The 25324-nt window shown below is 44.9% G+C and overlaps 1 protein-coding gene across 12 annotated transcripts in view; it reads right to left on the bottom strand.

The window, feature by feature from the left end:
- SEMA5B (semaphorin 5B) overlaps positions 1–21322 on the bottom strand; it is a 585589-nt gene extending 564267 nt beyond the window's left edge. For 6 of the 12 annotated variants that reach the window (XM_061609094.1, XM_061609092.1, XM_061609093.1 and 3 more), the window contains exon 1: positions 20727–21321. The gene's annotated coding sequence lies outside the window, so the exon portion shown is untranslated. Of the gene's footprint in view, positions 1–18385; positions 18478–20195; positions 20532–20726 lie in introns of those variants that run through there. The other 6 variants (XM_061609096.1, XM_061609101.1, XM_061609098.1 and 3 more) reach the window with 4 other exon arrangements.
- Positions 21323–25324: the final 4002 nt, after the last annotated feature.

Below are 25324 nucleotides of genomic sequence, written 5' to 3'. Positions count from 1 at the left end.
GGTCTAGAATCACTCTCCAGGAGAGATCTCGTTTGGGAACGGTAAACAAGACAGAATAGACACCTGAGCCATGCTGAGACTGCTCGATCTCCTCCACAGCCTGGATGTCCACCAGGTGTCGCACTGAGGGTGACATGATGAGTCTTCCTGATGGGTCCTTGGGGACCTTGGAAGGAATGCATCTGAGGTGTGGAGGGTGGGGAAATTGTATTGAGTAGTCCCTGGTGACTGTATCGAGGACCCAAGCGTCCGCCCTGATGGCCCCCCAGGCGAAGGCAAACTGTAGAGGAGTCAGCCCCCGATGTCCATGGCATCATTGACGCTGGCACCAGCCACCTTGTTTGGGGGTGGTGGTCAGGTAACCTGGCCTACCTCCTTGAACGGGTCACGGCTTGGATAGCAAGGCTCAGACCATGAGTACCGAGAGGAGGGTCTGTAATCCCTACCTCTTGTAAGGTGCCTGTCTGCTTGAAAGGACTGGACAGAGTTGTAGGGGACATATCTTCTCTGGGCACGCCTGTCCTCACATCTTACAGTCGCCTTATAGGGCTTCCTCTTTTCCTTGAGGTCCATGAGTACCTCCTTCAGAGTCTCGTCACCAAAGAGCTTGACTCCGGCGAAACGCCTAGTAGCAAGGTTAGCCTTTGCTTTATTGTCTGCCTCCCAGTGCTTTAGTCAGACAGTGTGGCATGGCACGATGTCAGCAGCGATGGATCTGGCCGTGAACTGAGAGGCGTCCATTGTGGAGTCTGCTATAAAGGACGCTGTCTTATGAAGCTTTAACAGTCTTCCTGGTACATTCTGGGTCTTGGTCAGGATTGTCCACTAGCCTATCCAGCCAGACCAGGGAGGCCCTGGCGAAGGCTGATGCAGTGTTAGAGGCCCTGAAAGAAATGGCATTGGCCTCGTGAGACCGCCTCAGGACTGGACAGTCCACTGATGGGACTTGGAGAAGCTCCATAAAGTTGGACTCAATGGTGTAGAGCTTGTCGGCCAGTGCCCTCCTCTGCGGGACTGTAAGGGGCTGTTCCATTCCACCAGGGCACCCTTGTAGATTGGTGCTGGGATGGAAGCGGCCAGACAGGGTGGTGACCGTTCTAGTCCTGCTCCTGCAAAAGCACCTTTATCAGTACCTGGTTTCTCCACACCTAAGGCGGCCCAGACACTTTTCAGGAGCGGGAAATAGTCCGAAGACTGAAAGAGGGGCTATAGGTGGGGCCCTGGTTTCTCCTCCTCTGAGTCAGTGCTCCAGTACGCCTCTGAAAACTCCTGATCCAATGAGAGGTAGTACTCCTGTAGGTGCTCCCCTCGGGATCTGACTCTCGACGTGTCAAAGGGCCTTGGAGACAATTCCCCTTCGTCCTCTGAGGAAGGCTGGAGCTCCATTGTGTGATTAGACTTGTGTTTGGCTTTCCGCCCACTAGAGGTGCCAGCGTCAGAGGAGCAGGTAGCTGCTGTTGATTGATTGAATGGAGCTGGTGCCGCTGGCTAGTGAGCTAAAGAAGGCCTCCCCGAGCCTCTCTATTAGTTCCTCAGAAAACTCCAAAACTCAGCCCAGCTCGAAGCTGAGCAACTTGAAGTGTACGTCGAGCGAGCTGTTCACTGTGACAGCCCGCTAGACTCACCATCCGAGGGCTCTAGAATGGTTGTATTTTCTGTTCCCTGCCTTGATGGTCCTTGGCCACTGAGGATATGAGCTGTCTCTGGTGTGGGGCCTTGTGCCTGCTCCTCCTGCCCCATATATCTAGCCCTGCTAGAGGGAGCCCCAGCTGACGAAGCGTCAAGGCCCCAGCTGACAAAGCGTCAAGGCGAGTTAAGCAGCAGAGCGAAAAGAGGGTAAGTAGCTCCCATTTATTCCATTATTTAATTGAAGTCAAACAGCTCAGAGCAATAACTAATAAGGGCAGCCCAAGGTCACCCTGAGCTAGGAGCCAAATCCTGAAAGAACCTATATCTTAGGAGACAGATCCTAGGAGAAGGAAGCGTATAGAAAGCTAGTTTTCAACACCACCCTAGCAGGAAAGCTTCAGGGGACACTGTAAACAAGGCTAAATTCCAGTCGGAGAGAAGGGGGAAAAGGAAACTCCACCGATACATACAGGGAGAGAGTCAGCTCAGTCCTTGCTAAAAAGGGCAGCTTCAGCCTTCCTGAAACACAACCACAAGCTCTGTTTCCCTAGGTTAAAGAAAGGTCAGGCTGTTCTAGGTGGGAAAACAACAAACACAAAAGACTTGCCTGGAAGGCGCAGCCCCTTGCTGAGATTAAAAGCAGCCAAAAGCTTAAACAGCCCCGCCCCTCGCTCAGGAAGGAAGCCTGAGAGAATACTAAAGAGTTAAGCCCCAGCTGATAGCCATCAGCCTCAAGTAACACATCATTGGCTGGCAGCAGTAGCTGGGAGGAACCAGCCACACATATAAAGTCAGAGCACCCTAGCGAGGGAGCCTGCTCCACGAGCTAGAGGGAGCCCCAGCTGACGAAGCCTCAAGGCCCCAGCTGACGAAGCGTCAAGGCGAGTTAAGCAGCAGAGCGAGGAGGCCAGGGTCCCCCACTCAGCCCGTCTGTTTCCTGACCTCAACTAAACCGCAGTCTCCAACCCATTGACGTAATAAACCTTAAACAAAACTATGCAGGTAAGAAGCCAGCAGGGGTGTGGGGGCTTTCCAGTGTTTTGCACCGCCTGCAGCATGTACGACTATCTGCCTGTTGGACAGAAGTCGTGGGTATGCTCTCGGTGCAATGAGCTCCTGGCTCTCCGGGAATGACTTCATTTCCTTGAGGCCAAGGTGGCGGACCTGGAAAAGCTGAGAGAGGCAGAGAGGTGTGTGGAGGAGGCCTTCAGGGACGTTATAGCTGTGTCCCACTCCAACGATGATAGCTCTCCTGCTATCATGGACAACGATGGTTTCAGGGAAGGAGAGCATCCAGCTGAGGAAGAGGGAAACGATCCCTTAGAAGGGACCCATTCCTTGGGGGATGAGCAGCTATCCTCTCGTGCCGAGGATATATCTCCAGGGGGTGGAGGGATCCTTGTAGTGGGTGATTCGATTATTAGGAACATAGACAGTGGGGTGTGTGATGGGCGTGTAGACCGCAAGGTGTTTTGCCTGCCTGGTGCGAAGGTTGCGGATATCGCCCATCGTTTAGATAGTTTGGTAGACAGTGCTGGGAAGGAGTCAGTGGTCGTGGTGCACGTTGGCACCAACGACATGGGGAAATGCAGCCGTGAGGTCCTGGAAGCAAAATTTAGGTTGCTAGGTAGGATGCTGAAAGCCAGGACCTCCAAGGTGGCTTTCTCTGAAATGCTACCGGTTCCACGCGCAGGACCAGCCAGACAGGCCCAGCTTCGCAGTCTCAATGCGTGGATGAGACGATGGTGTCGGGTGGAAGGGTTTGGATTTGTTAGGCACTGGGGAACATTTTGGGACAAGCCGCGCCTGTACAAAAGGGACGGGCTCCACTTGAACCAGAATGGAACCAGACTGCTGGCACTTAAAATTAAAAAGGTGGCAGAGCAGCTTTTAAAGTGACTGAGGGGGGAAACCCGACAGGAGCTGAGAAAGGTCCGGTTTGGAATAAACCTCCCCCCTGGGATAAAAACCAAAGAAATGATGAAATTTTAAAAGGGATAGGCCTAGAAGTAGGCATTGTGAGAGCAGGGGCACAGGATATCAATTCAGAAGAGCAAAATTACCACAGGCCTAACCACAAGTGCCAAAGACACTTGAAGAGAGACACTGCTTACAAGTGCCTGTACGCTAATGCTCGGAGCCTCCGAACCAACATGGGAGAACTGGAGTGCTTGGTCTTAGAGGAGAGCATTGATATAGTGAGCATAACGGAGACCTGGTGGAATGGAGAAAACCAGTGGGATACGGTTATCCCTGGATATAAACTATATCGGAAGGACGTATTGGTGGCGGAGTCGCTCTATACGTGAAAGAAGGCATTGAATCCAGCAAGCTCGAAACCCCAAAAGAGGCAGACTCCTCCACAGAATCGTTGTGGGTGGTGATACCATGCCCCAGGAGGGACTTAATACTGGGAACGATCTATCGTCCCCCTGATCAAAATGCTCAGGGAGACCTTGAGATGAGATATGAAATTGAGGAAGCATCCAAACTAGGAAAGGTGGTAGTAATGGGTGACTTCAACTACCCGGACATAGACTGGCTGCATATGTGTTCCAGTCATGACAAAGAAGCAAAGTTTCTAGATATTCTAAATGACTATTCCCTAGATCAGTTGGTCATGGAACCGACCAGAGGGACGGCAACCCTGGACTTAATCCTCAGGGGGGACCGGGACCTGGTGCGAGATGTAAGTGTTGTTGAACCAATTGGGAGCAGTGACCACAGTGCTATTAAATTAAACATACATGTAACTGGCCAATTGCCAAGAAAATCCAACACGGTCACATTTGACTTCAAAAGAGGAAACTTCACAAAAATGAGGGGATTGGTAAAAAGAAAGCTGAAAAACAAAGTCCAGAGGGTCACATCACTCGAAAATGCTTGGAAGTTGTTTAAAAACACTATATTAGAAGCTCAACTGGAGTGCATACCGCAGATCAGAAAAGGTACCGCCAGGGCCAAGAAGATGCCAGCATGGTTAACGAGCAAAGTCAAGGAAGCTCTTAGAGGCAAAAAGTCTTCCTTCAGAAAATGGAAGTCTTGTCCGAATGAAGAAAATAAAAAAGAACACAAACTCTGGCAAAAGAAATGCAAGAAGACAATAAGGGATGCTAAAAAAGAATTTGAGGAGCACATTGCTAAGAACATAAAAACCAACAACAAAAAATTCTATAAATACATTCAAAGCAGGAGACCATCTAGGGAGACAATTGGACCCTTGGACGATAAGGGAGTCAAAGGTGTACTAAAGAACGATAAGGAGATTGCAGAGAAGCTAAATGAATTCTTTGCATCTGTCTTCACAGTGGAAGATATAGGGCAGATCCCTGAACCTGAACTAACATTTGCAGGAAGGGATTCTGAGGAACTGAGACAAATAGTGGTAACGAGAGAGGAAGTTCTAAGCTTAATGGACAATATAAAAACTGACAAATCACCGGGCCCGGATGGCATCCACCCGAGAGTTCTCAAAGAACTCAAATGGGAAATTGCTGATCTGCTAACTAAAATATGTAACTTGTCCCTTGGGTCCTCCTCCGTGCCTGAGGACTGGAAAGTGGCAAATGTAACGCCAATCTTCAAAAAGGGATCCAGAGGGGATCCCGGAAATTACAGGCCAGTTAGCTTAACTTCTGTCCCTGGAAAACTGGTAGAAAGTATTATTAAAGCTAGATTAACTAAGCACATAGAAGAACAAGCCTTGCTGAAGCAGAGCCAGCATGGCTTCTGCAAGGGAAAGTCCTGTCTCAGTAACCTATTAGAATTCTTTGAGAGTGTCAACAAGCATATAGATAGAGGTGATCCAGTGGACATAGTGTACTTAGACTTTCAAAAAGCGTTTGACAAGGTACCTCACCAAAGACTTCTGAGGAAGCTTAGCAGTCATGGAATAAGAGGAGAGGTCCTCTTGTGGATAAGAAATTGGTTAAGAAGCAGAAAGCAGAGAGTAGGAATAAACGGACAGTTCTCCCAATGGAGGGCTGTAGAAAGTGGAGTCCCTCAAGGATCGGTATTGGGACCTGTACTTTTCAACTTGTTCATTAATGACCTAGAATTAGGAGTGAGCAGTGAAGTGGCCAAGTTTGCTGATGACACTAAATTGTTCAGGGTTGTTAAAACAAAAAGGGATTGCGAAGAGCTCCAAAAAGACCTCTCCAAACTGAGTGAATGGGCGGAAAAATGGCAAATGCAATTCAATATAAACAAGTGTAAAATTATGCATATTGGAGCAAAAAATCTGAATTTCACATATACGCTCATGGGGTCTGAACTGGCGGTGACCGACCAGGAGAGAGACCTCGGGGTTGTAGTGGACAGCACGATGAAAATGTCGACCCAGTGTGCGGCAGCTGTGAAAAAGGCAAATTCCATGCTAGCGATAATTAGGAAAGGTATTGAAAATAAAACAGCCGATATCATAATGCCGTTGTATAAATCTATGGTGCGGCCGCATTTGGAATACTGTGTACAGTTCTGGTCGCCTCATCTCAAAAAGGATATTATAGAGTTGGAAAAGGTTCAGAAGAGGGCAACCAGAATGATCAAAGGGATGGAGCGACTCCCTTACGAGGAAAGGTTGCAGCATTTGGGGCTTTTTAGTTTAGAGAAAAGGCGGGTCAGAGGAGACATGATAGAAGTGTATAAAATTATGCATGGCATTGAGAAGTGGATAGAGAGAAGTTCTTCTCCCTCTCTCATAATACTAGAACTCGTGGACATTCAAAGAAGCTGAATGTTGGAAGATTCAGGACAGACAAAAGGAAGTACTTCTTTACTCAGCGCATAGTTAAACTATGGAATTTGCTCCCACAAGATGCAGTAATGGCCACCAGCTTGGACAGCTTTAAAAGAAAATTAGACAAATTCATGGAGGACAGGGCTATCAATGGCTACTAGCTGTGCTCTGTGCTCTGCCACCCTAGTCAGAGGCAGCATGCTTCTGAAAACCAGTTGCCGGAAGCCTCAGGAGGGGAGAGTGTTCTTGCACTCGGGTCCTGCTTGCGGGCTTCCCCCAGGCACCTGGTTGGCCACTGTGAGAACAGGATGCTGGACTAGATGGGCCACTGGCCTGATCCAGCAGGCTCTTCTTATGTTCTGATGTTCTTATGTTTGAGGACTGACTGGTGGGCCCCTTGTGACATGCCTTCCTTGGCTTCTTGGCTTTGGGTGGGTCCGACCGTGTCCTGATAGCTGGTGGAGGCTGCACAGCATTGTGTCCGGCCAGGAGAAGAGAGGGGCTCACACTAGGCTGAGATGACTGAGCGACTGACAAACAGGGCAGTTCAGCACTGTCCTGCTTAGAGGCCATGTGGAAGGGCTATGGAGAAGTCGCCTGGCCCCATTGTCCTCTGTGACGACTCTCTGATCTGCCCAGTATCATGATTGGTACAGGGTGGGAGCTTGAAATCTGAATTACAGCCGAGTCTTGCTCTGCCAAGTACCGCGATTGGTATGGGGTGGGAGCTTAGAATCTGAATTACAGCCAAGTCTTGCTCTGCCCAGTACCGCAATTGGTATGGGGTGGGAGCTTGAATTCTGGATTGTAATTAGCTAAGAGGTCCCTTACTGTACGCCCAGTCCAAGTGGCAAAACTGGAGAGGGGATAGGAAAGAGGGCAGGTAGTGCCAAAGATGATAGACAGAAGAAAAGGAGCTGCACTAGAGAGATTAATTTTTTAAATCTTTTATTAATTTATTTTTATTATTATCCGAACCAGGAGTAGGTGCTGGTCGAACTGAACCAAGTAGGCAGAGAAACAAAAGGGGGCTGCTGCCAAAGCAGCAGGTAAAATAAAGAGTAAAAGAAACTCAGCTGTCCCCCTGGAGCTGCTTAAGCGAGAGTGGGGGGGGCGGTTTGCGTTGGGCTGCCGGCCAGCTGATCGGCAGCAGCAGCAGGGCTACAAAAGCACATTGTGTTGCCCCAGCTGGCGGAGGCAAGCAGCAGTAGCTGCAAAGATAAAACTGTAGCGGGGCAGGGGGCGTCGGACAGCCGCTGCTCTGCCCCTGGCTGGAGGAAGCAGGGGTGAGTTGTGCTGCCCCACATGGCGAAGGCAAGCAGCAGTAGCCGCAAAGAAGAAACTGTAGTGGGGCCCAGGGGGGCACCGAACCACTGCTGTTCTGCCCCTGGCTGGAGGAAGTGGGGTGCGCTGTGCTGCCCGGCTGGCAGAGGTAAGCAGCAGTGGAAGGAGGTGGGGGGCGAACAGCTGGTTGGTCAACAGGTCGCCCGACGCAGAGGGCTGTAATGCGCGGTTGAGCAAGGGGGGAACCGCTAAAGGGTTGAAAGCTCGGGTGCACCCGTTGTGCTGCCCCGGCAAAAAGACAAGGTGGAACCAGGCGGTGGGAGCTGCCAAAGGCGATGTCGATCCCCCAGGACACAGGCCAGGGAAGAGGTGGCTGTGCTCCCAACCACGCAACCCCGGCCCCGGTAAGAACGGTTAAAGGGCACCCGTTAGCACCAAAATTTTAAAAGGCGGTGAAAGGGAAAGAAAGGACTTAAAAGAAAAGGCAAATGGATAAAAGGGGGGGAAGAGAAATCACAGCTCCACCGTCCAGGGTCAGGAAGGAAGGAAATTTAGACAAGGTAGGACTGAAAACAAAGAGGATTAAGAAGAACTCAGGTAGAGAGTAAAGTCTGAGACATCTGCCTTGGACCAGAACAGGAAATGAACTGGGGCCTGCAAGCCAGCAACACCTAACTAGTTCCTCGAGCTGCAAGCTTCAGCGCATTTCCTGTCCTTGGACTCCAGACGACAGACTACTACCCACGTGATGGACTGGCATCCAGGGAAAATGATATACATGATATGAATGTGAAAGCCACTATACTGCCATTTAAAAGGATATACTTTTAAGATTAGATTTCTCCATCTTTATTTAGGCATATCGCCTTTGACACTTCAGATATTTTAGGACCCTCTTTAACTGTGAATGTAATTTGTTTTAAATGGTTTTAATGTTATATTTTATGTTGTTGTGACCCACTCTGGGACCTTTTACTACTACTACTACTACTACATACCTTCCATTAATCAAGTTATATGCTTGGGTTTCTCCCTATTAATGATGCAGACCAGCCTTCCCCAACATGATACCCTCCAGAAGTTGATGGACTCAACTCTACTAACCTCCAGCCAGCACAGACAGAGGTCCAGGAACATGAGAGTTGTGTCCAAAATATCTGGAGGGCATCAGGCTGCCCTAAACTGCCTAGACTTCTAGAAGTGTGTAAGTTGGGTGGATACAGATAAAATTAAGATGGCAAAAAGACAACTACAGTTAGAGCTATATATACACACAGTACTCTGTATTTGATTTTTCCAGACAATGGCTCGTTTTCTATGGGTATCAGGACACCATACCTTAGAGATGCACATAAGAACACACCCACACCAGGATAGTCATATCGCAGCTTTGACTATTTAAGCAGTGGTGAGATTATTGCAATTCCTTTTTTGACAAGTATACTATCCACACTGAGAATGATCTATATATTTAAAGAAATCATGCAATACAGCCCTCTAAGGACTGTACAACTTCAAAATGCGAGTGAGTAAATCACACAATTTAATTCCCTCCCCTTTTATGAAAATGTTCAGAAAGCAAACCTGTCAAGAGAAAAGCATTCTAACTTTCCCTTCCTCCCAACATACTAGTTTCTGTATGCAGGGGTTTTTTGATGTGGGGTAATTTTCAAAACACACCACCCATCTTCTACAGTCTGAAGTGGTACAATCTATGCAGAAATGTCTAATGTGTGTTTTCACTGAGTAGTAAATTGTCTGCACAATCAGAATCTTCAGTCTTCTATCTCTCTCTCACACTGGGGAACAACCTTAGGCAAACATGATACCCTTGAATACAAAGTAGTATTATTTGGGAATTTTTACAGAATAGGGTAGAAGCTGTTTTAATATTAAGTCTGAAAATGACCAAAGTAAACACATTACAAATTATCGGTTATAACTATTTTTGACAATATCAAATCAAACCTTGAGATTTAAGTGAGTCTGCCTTGAAATGTAGTAACCACAGCTTTTTGTTTGCATATGAGGTAAGGGAAATGGATCCCTATTCATATGCTCCCAAGAACAAAAAAATCACAATACGGCCACTTTTGTCTTATTCGTCTTTTGGATGTCTCTGCATTTGAACTCTACCACTGTAATTGTTCTCGGCCAGAAAGGGAAGGCATCACACACAACGCTTAGACCTCTGCAAATTAACTTGCTCCATCTATTCTCACCATTCTCCATAGCACCATCATTACCTGGGAAATTGTGACCAAATGAAGAATCAATAAATAAATATGAAGAAGAAATTTAAAGAAAACAAAGTGCCATTAACACCGCAGTGGTATAATGAACTCATAATTCTCAAAAGCAATGCAGCGAAGCCTGGCCTCACAAGGCAACTCCCAGATAAGTAGGTGTGAAGACCTCATTCAAAATATATGAAGTTTCAGTATCTCAAAGACATATTAGAGAAAACAAGCACCATTTACAATACTATGTTTTATTTTTCCAGTGCTGAGACAGAGGAAGCTACAATGTACAGCTAACAAGTTACTCTCCAAGGGAAAATATTGTATTTTTTTATTACCCAAAATGCTTAAACATAATAATCTATCAGTCACTTTTATAGGTATCAAGAAGCACCCAAGCCATTTGTAAAAGCAATTTGTCAACTTCAACAAGAACCTTTGGTGACTAGGGAAAAAATACCACAATGAAATTACCACATCTACCTGTTTAACAAATAACCGCTCGTTTTTTTCAGTCACACAACCAAACAGGCACACCACTTCACATTCCTGATTAAGGGTAAACTTAAGTATGTACCTAAATCAATTTAGAGTTCAGAGCTGGCCAGCAGATGCATAAACTGTACCATCTGGTCAGATATAACCACAAAGAAATGAAAGATACATTTGGAGCACAGCTTGTTCTTTTATTTCTGTGGCCTAGATCATGTGGTAAACTGTACCCCGTTAGATTATCAATGGAGGGTTGCACAACTGAATAGCCCTCTCCTCCTGTATAATTTTTTAAACCCCAAGCACAGAAAACAAGATGTTAGGGAGATAAGAAGGGCTTTCCCATATAAAAAAAGAAGTGATGGTACTCTGTATCAGTGAGTGCCATCACAAAACAAGCACTGTGTCCACTTAAATTATAGTAATTTTTAAATTTGCATATGCACATTTGTTTCCTTTTGGCAGGTGATGCATTTCTTCTTTTTTGGTGATGTGTAAGTGGCACCCTTCGTAGATTGGGCATGGTTAGCAGTGGTAACTAAGCACAATGTTATTTGTTGCTCAGTGCTGGTCTATCAATTTATTTTAGAGAGGAAAATGAATCACAAATGTTTGTACAATAATCAATTTTTCACCTCCTATTGAAAGGCAAGCTGTGATGGAACCAGGTGGAACTTCCTTGCGAGGGTATTTCATAGCTATGGTGACATGATATTGAGAGGATCCTACTTTGTGTACTGATCTCCTGTATTGCCAATAGTTGGACAACACACAGCAAAACCTCAGGTGTTGATATTATTACTTTTATTGTTGTTGCTGCTGCTGCTAGATTTATTACCTACTCTTCACCATAAGGTCCCAAGGGAGGTTACAACAATTTAAAAAGTCAAGTGTTAAAAACAGTTAAAAGAAATTACAGAAACAAGAATAAGGTTAAGTCCTAAAAATACGCATCTCAGGTGCATCTTCAGCATTGACTGAAAATGTATAGCAAAGATGCCAGATGCACCTCTGTGGGGAGTAAACTGCACAACTAAGGGACTGCCATAGAGAATCCCCTCTCTCTGGCCACTCCCTCCCCACTGAGCTTCTGAGGGCAGCAGAACGACCCAGAGGATCCCTCTGCTGATTTTAACACCTGAGAGGGTCTAGGGAAGGAAATGGTATCTCAGATATTTGGGGCCTAAATTGTTTGGGGCTTTAAACACTAGCATGAACACAGTGAGTTGGTCCCGGAAATGAACTGGCAACCAACCTAGCTGTTATAACACAGGGGTTATGCGAGTTCTAAGGCTCCCACCGGTAATCTGGCCACTGCATTTTGGACCAGCTGAAGTTTCCGAGTCATCTTCAAGGACAGCGCCACACAGAACACATTGCAATAATCCAATCTGGAGTACTGCGGACAAATTGTCTCTGTCCAAAAGGGACCAGACCAGCCAGAGCTGGAAATAGGCACTCCTAGCCTAGAATAAGAAATATAAAAATATGGTTCTAAACCACAAATGTTTCTCAGCCCTTTCCAACCCTCCTCACTATTTCAGCCCCCAGCCATCTTTGTCTGTTTCCACTGGTAGAAAATCATGCACTTTCCATTTTCTTCCATGACCATACTAATTGTCCCAAAAGTGTTGACTTGTGCATGCGAGTCAGTCAAAGATAAATCAAAATTAGATGTTAATTGCAACTCAACTTAATGTCAACCCAGACTCTATTCTTTTCAACAGAAACAGTTTAAACACTCACCTGAGAGTCATCGACCACTAAGTAATCAAGTGATGAGAAACCAAGTGATAAGCATGAATATATGAACCACAGGCACCCTGACAGGCAGCTGACTGCTTAAGCTGGCATCACTATACAGCTGTAGAAAACGTGAAGGGAAAAAACCATATGCAAGATGTAGAGGGGATGGGAAACCTGTGGCACTCTGGTCTGATATTGTTAGACTCCAACGCCCATCAGCCCCAACAAGCATGGTTAATGTCAGGGATGATGAGGGGGGTTGCTCCCCAACCCTGAGAGATGAATAGGAAAAGAACAATCTAAAGACAAGAGGGTTTCGGCAACGCAGAAGTACAACATGTGTTGCTGGTTGCCTTTTAATGGTTATGGTATTTTATAGAGATTTTTGTGTTTTATTTACTGGATGCACTTTGTTGCTTGGTTGTATTGTAGGTCAACCTGGGCTCCTTTGGAAGGAAGGGTGATTTAGAAGTGAAAGAAATAGTAAACATATACAATAAATAGAACTGGGAAATCCTGCAGTTCATATACCTGCTTAGAAGTGCTTCCCACAAGCCAGGGGAGGAGTTGAGTATAACTGACCTAGAAAAACATAATGTCTAACTTTTGTCACAGCTACCTTTGCAGTGTATTAAGTGAACAGTCAGTTGCAGAGAGCAAAAAGGCCAGGAATACATTTATAGATATTACTGTCTACCTTGGAACGAAGGGGGGATTGGATCTCCCTCCCCCTCCCCCTCCCCCTCCCCCAGGTAATAACTTGCTTTATCACCATTCCTTGACATGGAGGTCTATCAAGGGATAGCAATATTCCATTGGATTGAAAGGTGGACCCAGGAGGCCTGATTCAAATGCCAAACAGGTTCATTGTTTGGAGTTGGTCAAGTCCTTCCTTAGCTGCCTTGGATACCCATCTGCAAAACAGGAATATTCATGAACATTACCTACCTGGCGGGAAGAAATCAAGCAAAGAGATTGTAAGTTACTTTGCTCAGCAAAGGTGCTATAAAAACTATTAATGACAAAGCGCTACTGCTTATCCACATCACATGAAAGCAGAGATAAGAATTGTGCAAAACACATGCATGCTCTTTCCATGCCTCCAGTTCCCATGCAAAAGGGGAGAAATTTACGCTTCTCCATGGAAAAGCTTAAGCTGCATCAGCATGAGAAGAAAACAACTGAGAACACTAAATGGAAGCATATTGGAAGGATGCTAGTGTCATGCAAAATATGCAGCTTGGTAAAAAAGCAATCTACATCCAGCAGTTGTGAGTACTTCAGACTAGTGTGAGAACGGTTGTTTTCTTTCCTGTATATCGCCTTGGGTGTTACAAGGTCATAAATGTGAAAAAATGAACACATGAATTAATAATTGTATACAAGCACAGAGTGACTACATATGTTATGTTCTGCAGAAACTGAAAGCACAAGTTCCCCACAATCCCTGTTACTCTGCAGCAAGAAGGCTACTGCGCTCATATCCTACTTTGGGGTTTTCTGTAGGCACCTAGTTGGCCATTTTGAGAAACAGGCAGCAGGGTGGGCACAAAGTTAAAACTGTTTGATGTCAACTTAAGAAATTCCAAGATTTTTCTTTTTTTTAATCCCAAGATATTTCTAACCATTCAAATCAGTACTGTAATTTTTGCTGAAGATGCCAAAATGGGCTTCAAATATATGGAGAACTCAAAGTGCTCAGTTCAGTACATTAAAATTAAATCCAACTATAAAAAGACTGTTAATTCCTGCAGATAAACTTTTTCCCCATTTAGACATGTGTTTACTCAGCTCAGATTTAAAATATCTAACCAATAAATTCTTTAACTGCTGCCCTGGGCTCCTACTTGAAGGAAGGGCGGATATAAATCAAATAATAAAGAAATAAATAATTTAAGAGGTCAACAAATTACAGTCTTTGTGTATGCAGATCAAGCCAGATTGAAGACATTGTGCACTATATTCCTTATTGCCTTTTTGCATCCACCTAGGAATAGATTCCTCTATTCAATCTAGAATTTTTTTAGAAGTAATTTACTGGATCCATCAGGATCCTGTTCTGCTCTCATTGCATCACTGGGCCCAGGTGCACCTTTCACTCCATCATCAGTGCACATCAATAATAATAATAATAATAAAATTTTATTTATGAGTCGCCTATCTGGCCAAATTAACGGCCACTCTAGGCGACGTACATTGACATAATAAAATACAATATAAAACTATTAAGAACAACAGTCAGCAATTAAATTAACACCACTCTTCCAGTCAATCAACAGCATTAAAAACTAACCCACCCCAGAAAACCCGTAGGCCTGTCTAAACAGCCAGGTCTTCAAGGCTCGGCGGAAACCTATCAGGGAGGGGGCATGGCGAAGATCGAAAGGAAGGGAATTCCAGAGGGTGGGGGCCACAATCGAAAATGCCCTCTCTCTGGTCCGCACCAGTCTAGCTGTTTTGACTGGTGGGACTGAGAGAAGGTCTTGTGTGGCTGATCTTGTCAGGCGGCATAATTGGTGATGCTGGAGGCGCTCCGTCAGATAAACTGGGCCGAAACCGTATAGGGCTTTAAAGGTCAACACCAACACCTTGAATTGGGCCTGGTAAACAACTGGTAACCAGTGTAGATCTACTAACACCGGAGTGATATGATCACGGCGACGGCTGTTCTTAATCAAACGTGCTGCTGCATTCTGTATCAGCTGCAATTTCCGGACCATTTTCAAGGGCAGCCCCACGTAGAGCGCATTACAGTAGTCTAAGCGGGAGGAGACCAAGGCATGTATCACCCGTGGGAGCAGATGGACAGGAAGGCCTAGAGGAATCTGGACAAGCCTAGGACAACAATCAGAAATCCAGAAGGATGAACCAGACAGCCACCAATAGTAATCTAGAACAAATAATCTAGTAAAAACCAAACTAAAGCAAAACCAGAATCAACAGGGTCCAACATTATAAAACACAAGAAAGAAGAGCTTATTTATGCTTCTGTACTTAAGGTTTGATCACAGAGCAGCAGGTGAAAACAATACCTTTGCTAATTTCAGTGCTTTTTGGATCAGGTTTTTGTAAAGCATCTCAGAATAAGAATTAGAGAAAAGTTCAAAGCACACTATCCACTAAAACTATACAGTGAAAGCAGCCCCACTGTTTTGACAAGGCCCTCTCTTAGGATATGAAATCCAAAATCTAGTCCTTAAGGTTAGGCAAGTGACTTAGATGTACTGAATCGGGGGGGGGGGGGTCAAGAGTCTGCCAAAGTTCAGCATCTAAAATAAGAGTAGCAAATAGATTTTTACACACACACCAATACACAACCACACACTTAATTTTTCAAGCTACTTGCACCACAGATTTGTGATATACGTTGGCTTGCATAATAAGCATGGTTGTGTGTGTGTGTGTGTGTGTGTGTTCCTTTTTATTACTGTTACTTTGTTGGTAAAGAGGGAGTTAAACTTTTAAAGGCACTCAAAAGAAGGGGAGAGAAATCTGAGTGCTTGATCAATAACATCCTCCTAGGATGAAATTAAATGAGTTCTCAAAAGAACCTAAGGACAAAAGAACAAAACATTCATTTCTCATTCTAATACAAAAAGAAGTGATGAAAATTATGTCACAGATATTTTATGAACAGGCCAAACTGAGGGCTCAATTTTGCATTATTGCGACTGAATTCACAGAGGCCTTAACCAGGAATTTAAATCTGCTTACCATGCAATTTTATGCATGTTTACTCAGAAGGAAGCCCACCTGAGTTCAACAGGGCTTACGCTCATGTAAGTGGGTACAGGATTGTAAGTGCTGTCACACTGAAGGACCGATTCCTTGCAGGTGCAGAATGGATATTATATGGCACTTGTAAAAGTACCAGTTCTAGCTTTCTAATGGAAGCAATCTAGTGGGCGCATATAAGGCACGTTCCTCCAGCGATAGAAAACTTCCCTTTTTAAACAAGCTTTTGTTTGTGTTGCTCTTTGTGTTTTCATTTTTCATTTTGTTTATCTGTGTTTTAATGATCTGACTGATGCTTTTTAGGAATGCATTTTATTCGTAACCTGGTTTATTTATTATTTATTTATTACATTTCTACCCCACCTTTCTTTTTCATGATGGAAACCCAAGGCGGCTTACATATGGTCCCCAGGCAGTCTCCCATCCAGGCACTGACCAGACCTGACCTGCTTAACTTCAGCAGGGAGCTGGCCACATCTGCCTTCAGACCATAGCCTGGATTGAGCAACTTTTTTGTGGAAGAGGTAAATAAATACATACCCTGACTTAACTGGTTTGTAGTTGAGCCCATCACGTCAGAGGAATTAAACAGGTGCCACTCTAAATATTTCTTGGTTTTATATTCTAAATTATCAGGCTTTTTTCTTAATTTAAACATGGCTTGTAACCAAAAAGTATTCATTTTAATTCAAAATGCACCATGACAAATATAAACCTGCTGCAAAATTATTGAGCGTAAGGAAATCTGCTTGCAATCAGCGGTAATTTCTCTTTTGCAAAACAAACTAATGTCTTCATTGTACAACTTCTTACAGAGATGAGCAGTGTTATTTAAAATAAAAACATGACCCAAGTTGGATCATCTCAAAAACATAAACGAATGGTAGGAATTGCAGATGTCACTCAGTATTTAAGACGAAATACATACACAGACACTCACAGGCAGTAAAGGCACTGTTTGATGCTGCCCCCTTTTGCCAAGCAAAGTCAACAGCCTACATTCACACTAAAACTCTTCACAGCCTGTTTATCTTTTCAGCAAAGTGTGTCCTCACAAAATCGTGAAACCCTGATGGATCCCCAGAGAGAGATTATAAAACACAGTTATGAGGATCAAGTGCTCACAGCTAAACTTAATTGCAAGAGGCCACTATCCTTTAAAATAAAAGATGTTCCAGTTACTGTTCCTCAGTATAAGGTTACCTCCTTTGTACATTATGGTCTCATATCCCACTTCAGTTTAACTTATTCCCTGGGTGCTTCACAACTAAATTAAACAAACTATACCCAAGTAAGGACTGAAAGAGTGATGCCAACCTTTGCCGATTCTTCAAAGCCCATACTGAGGCTATGTACACTAACCTGGAACTAAGCCCCACTGAACATAGTGGCACTTCTGAGTATCATGCATAAGAATGTGCTGTGAATCTTGAACCTCTTCAGATCAGGGTCAGGATGCTCCACATGTCCTCCACCATACCGATGGCACAGTGTCTCCATGCAGAGAAGGAATCCCATGGGGGGCTATATACAGCCATCTCCATTGTTCAAATTAACCAGAATTTGTCGTTTTAGACAACAGTTTATACCGTAACAACTAATTTTGCCACAACTCCATCCCTTATTCATTGACAGATATGCAAAATTCACCTCACTGCACAGTCAGAAGCTGCAACCCACTGGCTCGTCTAACAGCTATGGTTCCTTCACAGTGAACTTAGAGCAAAGTGGCTAGCACTCTCCTACACCTCATGTAGCAACAGTGGGCATGCTCTGAACACAAGACTTTCAACTACCACAAGACATCACCTTTCCCTCTTTCATCAAGCCTGCTACATTCCTGCTTGAGCCTACACAACTAACTCTACCCCAAAACACTCACACAAACACACAGTGCTTTGTACATCCCCAGAAGTCTGAGCATCCTGTTCAAGTTTAGGACACTCTGAGAGAAACTCTTGCATGACCTATCTCCTCCTCCCAAGGCAAAACTAGGAAGAGCAGCTCCAAACAACCTATCATTCACAGATGCTTAAAAAAAAAAGTTTCCCCAGAATTAGAAAATGTTTGCATCCCAGCCCTCTTCAAAAGCAAAAACTCCTAACAAAATACAAGAATGAAAACAAGGAAAAATCCTGAGATATTATCCAGAAATACAAGCATATAAAAGGATATATACAAGACAGTACAATTGCACACATATACCGCAGTCCTAAGGTAAATGATGGGTGGATACAGGCACACATGTTGGAAGGTGATGTTACTCCCACTTCTCATCTCAGTGAACACCAGAGCACTGTAAGTGCAACATCAAAAGGGAAGACCCCTTAAACACACAGCTCTATATTCTTACAGCCATAGCGGCAGATAATGCTCAAAGAAGGAGGAGGTGGCAATTCGGGAAACATTCCAGAGTCCAACAGAATCTCATATTTTGTTTGGTTCAAGCTATTCAAGTCTGTCACACATTTATCAAGCTTCACATATGAGGAACCTAATGACACACTCATGATACACGCACCTGAAGACGGATAGTAGCAAAAATTCCAAGGATATGGGACTCTGTAGAGCCATAGCAGCCATTCTGCTCAAGTGCTGTGGACCAGGGTAACTCTGAAAATGAGGGACACGCCTTATGTTCTAGATCAGCAATTATATTCTGGAATAAGGGGTCATCCTTTAACAAAACAGTGTTCTTTAAAGTACAAGCAGCCTAGCAATTCTTAACACAAACATACATCTACAGTGGAAGAAATCATTTTCAAAACCAACACCACTATCTTCCTAGCTCTTATTTAAAGTGTTATTACACAACCCATGTAGGTACTACCAAGTAGTATCCATTAAGGGATGCCCGGACAACAAAGAGCAAATATACCTGGAATGCTTAAAAAAAAGAACTGTACCTCCTCTCTGCTCCAACAGGTTTCAAGACTGTGCCCCCTCCCTCCCCGGTTTGATCTATTTTACTCTGCAGACTCTATTACAACCCAATCCAAAGGGAAGGGAAAAGTTTCAGTCAGAAGGAAAGAAACATGTGATTCAAGAAGCAGCTATTTTAAAACCCTGAGTAATTTGCTTAAATATCAGCAGAATTATTCGCCTCCCACCCCACTGTCTCTCTGCAGTTGCCAACTGGAATATTCTTCTTTGCTCGCCTTTTAAAATTCAGACATAAGAAAGTTAACTCTTCCATAACTCTTCATGATGGGCTCTATAGATTTCCCTAAAATATCAAGAACTGTTTGGAGCCCTTTTTCTTCCAAGGCACCCCCCTCAATTCAATAAGCAAATGTTTAGAAAGGGACTGGGGGAAAGCAAGGCGAAGACATGATGGCCAAACTTCAGGCTCATTCAACTGGATTCTGTCTGTTCTGCCTGCAGTTCAGTCAATTCCATACCACAAAAAGGAGGTGGGAGGGAGAAAGTTTACCTTCCAATCAGAACTTGAACTTGGGAAAAGAACTTCTAAAATAACCATGATTGTGTCACAGACATTTCGTTTCACCATTCTGCCCTTAAAGAAACCTATGGTGAAACTAAATGCTCAGAATCTGGAGAGTGTGAGTGGGAATGGGATAGGGCTTGTTTTCAATGTGCAAGGATGAATTTCTAAAGCCAAAGCTGCATAGTAACCTGTGCAGATGATCTAGCTTCACACTTTGCCTCCTCTGCTCCCCCACCCCTAAAACAAAACACCCAAGACAGCTTCAAGAATTTGCTGCAGCAACAGCAGCCGGAAAGGAATCCAGGGTGCCAGCCAGCCTCTTAAATGTTCTCCGGCACCAACCCTTACCCCCGCCACTTTTATGAGCAGCAACATTCTGAATAAAGGAACACACCAATTCATAAAGTGGAACAGTTAAAAAATCTAACTCAGCACCTTAAAATAAAGAAGAGGGGTGGCAGGGGAGAGAGGATCGCTGCATAGGTTGACTCTACTAAGATTCGTTTGGAGCAGGGATTTTTGGCCCTCTACGCGCCCCCCTTTCCTCTCAGTTCCTACAATGCATGAAACCAGAGAGCCCGGCAAGCTCTTCTGCTTCTCTCCCTCTCTCTCCTCCCCCCCTCCCGCTTTTGATCTTCATCAGGACGTGAGCAGAAAGTTAATAGGCCACCCCTGCCACAAAAGCAAATTACCATGTGAACAAAAAAAGAGAAGAAAAGAAATTATCAATATATTGTTGCTTTTCAGCCGACCCTTCCCTCCCGGGCATCCCACTGTGCTCTGTACCCCCAAGCAGCGATCTCTGGCTTAGAACCCCCACGAATGGAATGGGAAAGGGTGCCGGGGAAACAGAGAGATTGAAACGGAATCAAGCAGTACTAACCGAGCTCTTCACTACTTTCCTCTTCAGAGTCTCAAACTGCTTGGAGACCACCCTTGGTTTCCACGGCGTTTTCTAAAGCCGGGGGGACCACTTAACCCGGGATGTCGGGCGCTCAAGACTACAATGCATCCCAGAAGCCATTAAGACAACAAACCACAAACCAGCACGGCCAGCCTCGCTCCATTCCCCCTGTGCTTTTGCTGCGGGCGACTCAAACAGACGGATGAGGCCACACAATCATCAGGAGCGGGGAGAAAAGGGAAACGCACGCTTGGCTTTCAAACTCTCTCGCGAAACAAAAAGGCTCTGCCTCGCCATCCTTCTGCCCAGGCAGCTGCACTTCCCTCCCGCCCCGGACTCCGATTTCTCCTCTACCATCCCCAAAACTCCCAAGTTCCTAAACTTTGTAACTTCCTCATCCACACTGAACGGGGGGCGGGGGGCGGGGGGGGTTAGCATAGTATCCATGTTCATCCCCCTCCCATCTCGCCTGCATGCCGCCACGCATTTAATGGGCGTGATTCGACTCACCTTTTGTGCGGTCTCCTGGGCGAGGGTGCTCTTGCAAGCGTTCACGCGCACATCTTTGCCCTGAAAAATAGCAACAGCGCGGCTGACTTGATGCAAACGGTTTTTTAAAAAGGCGTAGGTGGGTGGGTTGGAGAAGATCCCAGTAAAAGAGCCTTGACAGACTTCGGGAGTAAGGAGTCCCTGCAACCTGCAGTCGCCTGGGAGTTTCGGCTGGCGTCCACCTCCTCGGTTCCGTTCTTTCTTTCTCTCCCTTCCAGCTGGGAGCAGTCCGAGCTCCTATCAGAAACGCTTCAGCCCTTTTTCCATCAGGAGGGGAGGAGACGGAGGCGGGGGGGGAGAGGAGAGAGCGGGCGAAAGGGGTTGTCAGCCCCACTCCGCGCTGATGTCAACCAATCTATGGAAGAGCGGGGCATTTGTTGCCGCGCAGCTCCCCACCGAGAACCTAGAGACGGTGGGAATTACGAGATACGTTGAAGCTTCCACTGAGAATGGCTCATCAGAAAACCCAGCCAGGGCTTTCTTTGGAAAATAGCGTTTGGGGATCTTTTTGAACTTATTTTTGTTTTTGCCTTCATGCACGGCATTTCCATCAGTTGTTCTCCCTTCCCCTTCCCCCTTCCCCCTCCCCATTCATCATAGAACGATCGCTTACACGTGGGTTGCTGCTACTACTTTTTTTCCCCTTTATGCATGCAAGCCCGACCGCGTGAGCTACCTTGCAATGCGTGTGTTCATTGCTGGGTGATTTACGGAAGGGTAAATGATCAAGGACAGAAATGCTAAGGGGAGGAGAAGGTGGCTAGAACATGTGCATCTTCTTTACCTCTTTACGCGTGCGGTATTTAAAAATCAGAATCGATAACTAGAGCAAGGGGTGCTGCTTACTGGGGAACCGGACTGAACCGGAGAAGGGCGAAAGGTGTTTGGAGAGAGACGGCTGCTTGAGATGCTGTTGCAACCGCAAGGAAGTTACAGCGAGTGGAAACTTGAGCTTTATAAAAGAAAAAATCCTTGTGATCGCCTTCACAGAAACCATAATCGCTACCCCCAAGCTATCCACTCCCTTTCTTCGCCCCCCCCTTAGTGCATGCGCAGGTGGGCAGTGTTGCCATCCCTTGGATAGGAGCAGAAAGCACTGAAGAATTCGGTTTGCAACAGGAAGAAACCTGGACCGTAGAGGGCAGCAAGGGTCAAATTAAAGGGACGTCTTTTCTTGGCTCCGATTTGGAGGTGCAGTGTTACGGAGACGGCTCGACCTCTTCAAGGAAGCGGGACCGAAGCCTCAGGGAAGAACACAAAAAGCATTGCTGAGTAAAACAAAAACGTTGCGCGTTGAGCCCTGGAGACCGAAGGGGGGGGCGAAAAAATTTGCAGCAGCGAGAAATCAGAGCTTGTGGAAGTTGCTCTGGACATCGTGCGTAGAGGGCGCTGGCGAGGCAGTGAAGAGAACCGGCACCTCCCGCACCAATCCCGCCCTGTGCAAACTTGCACAAATCATGAAATCATTTTTACTTGGGAGCAAATTAAGTTCTGCCGGGTTCAGTGAGGTTTCCTTCCATTTGTGTGTGTGTATATGTTGTGACCACTGTACACACTTACTTGAGAGTAAGCCCCCATGGAATTTAATAGGGTTAGTGCTTACTTCTGAATAATGCGTAGGATTTATTATTCTATTATTGCCCTCCCTTCACCAGTAGGGCCCAGGGCTAGGGCTGCCAGGTTCAGGGCCTGAGACTGATCCTGTAACTTTAGGAGAAGAGGAAGTCAGCCAAGTGCAGGTGTTCTTGCAACCCTGTAATGGGGAAAACCACAAGGGGGAATTCTCCCTTCCCCCTGCACAACTTTTAAAGATACAGAAGACCTCTTGGAGGCCGAACTGCTGTTCTCAGTCCCTGGCATGCAAGCATGTTTTGTTTTTTATGGACACATCCGAAAATATAATGCCATCCTGAAGGAGCCTTGAAGTTGAGCAAAGCTGGCCTTTCTCCTACAGCCACCTCTCCTACAACACATGTAAGAGAAAGCAAGATAGTTTGTTGTGCTGCACGCATTCCTGAGCTTGATAACATTTTTTGGATTAGTATAAAATTCCTTGGCAGCATAAACCATTTAAGTTAAAAAGGTCCACTGTTTAAATTAATGGTGGGAAACCTTTTCCAGCCAGCCAGTAGTATTCCCTTATGAATGCCAGTTGTAGGTGGGACCAGAGGAAAACATGGGTGGAGCAACGAATGTAAATTTTTCCTTTGTACAACAGCATCAACGCATGCCCATGCCCCGCCCTGTCCTCCAGCAAGCAGGGGACTACCAGTACAGTAATACAAGAATGCACTCCCACCAGACAAAAGCATTCAGGGCACGAAGCAGCTGTGTGGTTTTGGGGAGACTTTTGAGGGCCAGACAGAGGATCACATTTGGCTCCTCAGCCTGAGGTTCCCAACCCGGGGCTTTAACTGTACCTGGGCAGGGGAATAGGGAAGCCATTTGATTGGGGGGGGAGTGGGAGAGATGGAAACACTTTTTTCCTCATCCACTTGCACGCTGGATGACTTTTGCAACTGCCCCTTTCCCCCCCTCACTTACTCATTAAGCCTGGGATAATAATACTGACCTTTTTTCTTCTTTAACCAAAAGTGAATTCATTAACAAATATATGTTATCCTACTTTGTGTGTTTTCATCCTACAAGTATAAGGAAAAAAATAGATAGTGCTATCTTGATTCTATGCACTCGGGGCAATTTATCAAGATTATATTTTCACATAGTAAGGAAACTTTTCAATAAAAATTATTATCGTTATTGTTTATTACATTTATATCCTGCCCTTCCTCCCAGTAGGAGCCCCAGGCAGCAAACAAAAACACTAAAATATCATAAAAACAGACATTAAAATATATTAAAACAAAACATATTTTAAAACGTATCAAAATATCTTTTTTTAAAAGCTTTAAAAACATCTTAAAAAGTAATTCCAACGCAGACTGGCATAAGGTCTCTACTTAAAAGGCTTGTTGAAAGAGAAAGGTCTTCAACAGACGCTGAAAAGATAACAGATGGCGCCTGTCTAATATTTAAGAGGAGAGAATTCCAAAGGGTAGGTACCACTACACGAAAGGTCTGCTTCCTATGTTCCTATGTTGTGTGGAATGGACCTTCTGATAAGATGGTATCTGCAGGAGGTCCTCACTTGCAGAGCCCAATGATCTACCGGTTATATAAGGGGTAAGATTATATTTCAAGTATCCTGGTCCCAAGCTGTATAGGGCTTTGTAGACCAAAACCAGAACCTTGAACTTAGCCTGGTATATTTTCCATCTAAAGAACCCAAAGGACCTGTGGTTCTTGGCCAGGGTCTGCAGTGAACTGGCAACATGTAAACATTTGTGATGCACAATAACATCTGCAAAGTTTGTGTAAATATTGACCTTCATACAGTGTTTTGACTTTGAAGTTTATACATGGCCCCTAGCCCCAGTCCAGCAGAGAGTTACTATCCTAAACACTCTAGGGCAGCCTTTCCCAACCAGTGTGCCTCCAGATGTTGTTGGACCACAACTCCCATCAGCCTCAGCCAGCATGGCTGGGGCTGATGGGAGTTGTGGTCCAACAACATCTGGAGGCACACCAGTTGGGAAAGGCTGTTCTAGGGAGTAAGCCCCATTGAACACAACTAAATTTCCTTGAAAGTAAGCATGCATATCCTAGGCCCTGTTAAGTTCAATGGGGCTTAATCCCACATTTGTAGGTACAGGGCTACAGTCTTGCTGCTCTTAGAAAATATAACTAGTTGCTAGTATATATTTTTCAAGTCCCCCATCTCCCCTCTCTTTATCCACCTATATTTATGTGTCCAGCAATCAAAAAGTTTAAAAACAATTCATTTAACTTTAATTATCATTAAATGTTAAACATGCTGAACTTGGGAATTTCCCCCATAACTTTGCTTATTGATCACTTTTCCCCAGTTAGTTCTGCACAATAAAACAATCAGCTTGGCTCCATTAACTATGAACCCTCAAACCAGTGAAGTATATTCTTGCTGTACTCATAAACTGTTATCTGTAGCTTCCCAATGCTGCTTTCAGCAGCCAATTAAAAAAACCTTTTATAACCTGGCTAACAAGTACAAATAATAAAGCAAAATGAGTGCACTGTGCTGTAATCAATTTGCAATGTGTTATTTTTTTTTAACAGTTTCTTCACTCGTTGCCATTTAAAAGACATTAATATGAATTCAGGATTCTTCCCTACTTGTTTCCTGGTTATTTTGGGAAACAAAATTCACCAGTATTTGGTAGGGCTTTTTCTTGCAGCCATTGCAAATTAAAATTTATTGCACAATTTTATATAAGTACCCTAAAATGGCATAACGTCTCTAATAATAATAACATTAATATGAATATGCTTAATGTCTAGGGTGGGGTGGCTAATGTGTGGCCCTCCAAGTGTTGCTGCCCCCAAATGTTGATACAGTTCCCATTGTCCCTGACCTTTGACCATGCTAGCTGGGGCTGCTGGGCCAACAACATTTGAAAAGCCACAGGTTTCCCATTCTTGTTTTAAACACAGGGAGGGGAAACACCTTGGGAAGGTAAAAA

The sequence above is a fragment of the Rhineura floridana genome, chromosome 2 (assembly GCF_030035675.1).
Source record: "Rhineura floridana isolate rRhiFlo1 chromosome 2, rRhiFlo1.hap2, whole genome shotgun sequence".
Lineage (NCBI taxonomy): Eukaryota > Metazoa > Chordata > Lepidosauria > Squamata > Rhineuridae > Rhineura > Rhineura floridana.
The sequence above is the reverse complement of the archived record's forward strand: the minus strand, read 5'-3'. Positions and strand labels throughout refer to the sequence as shown.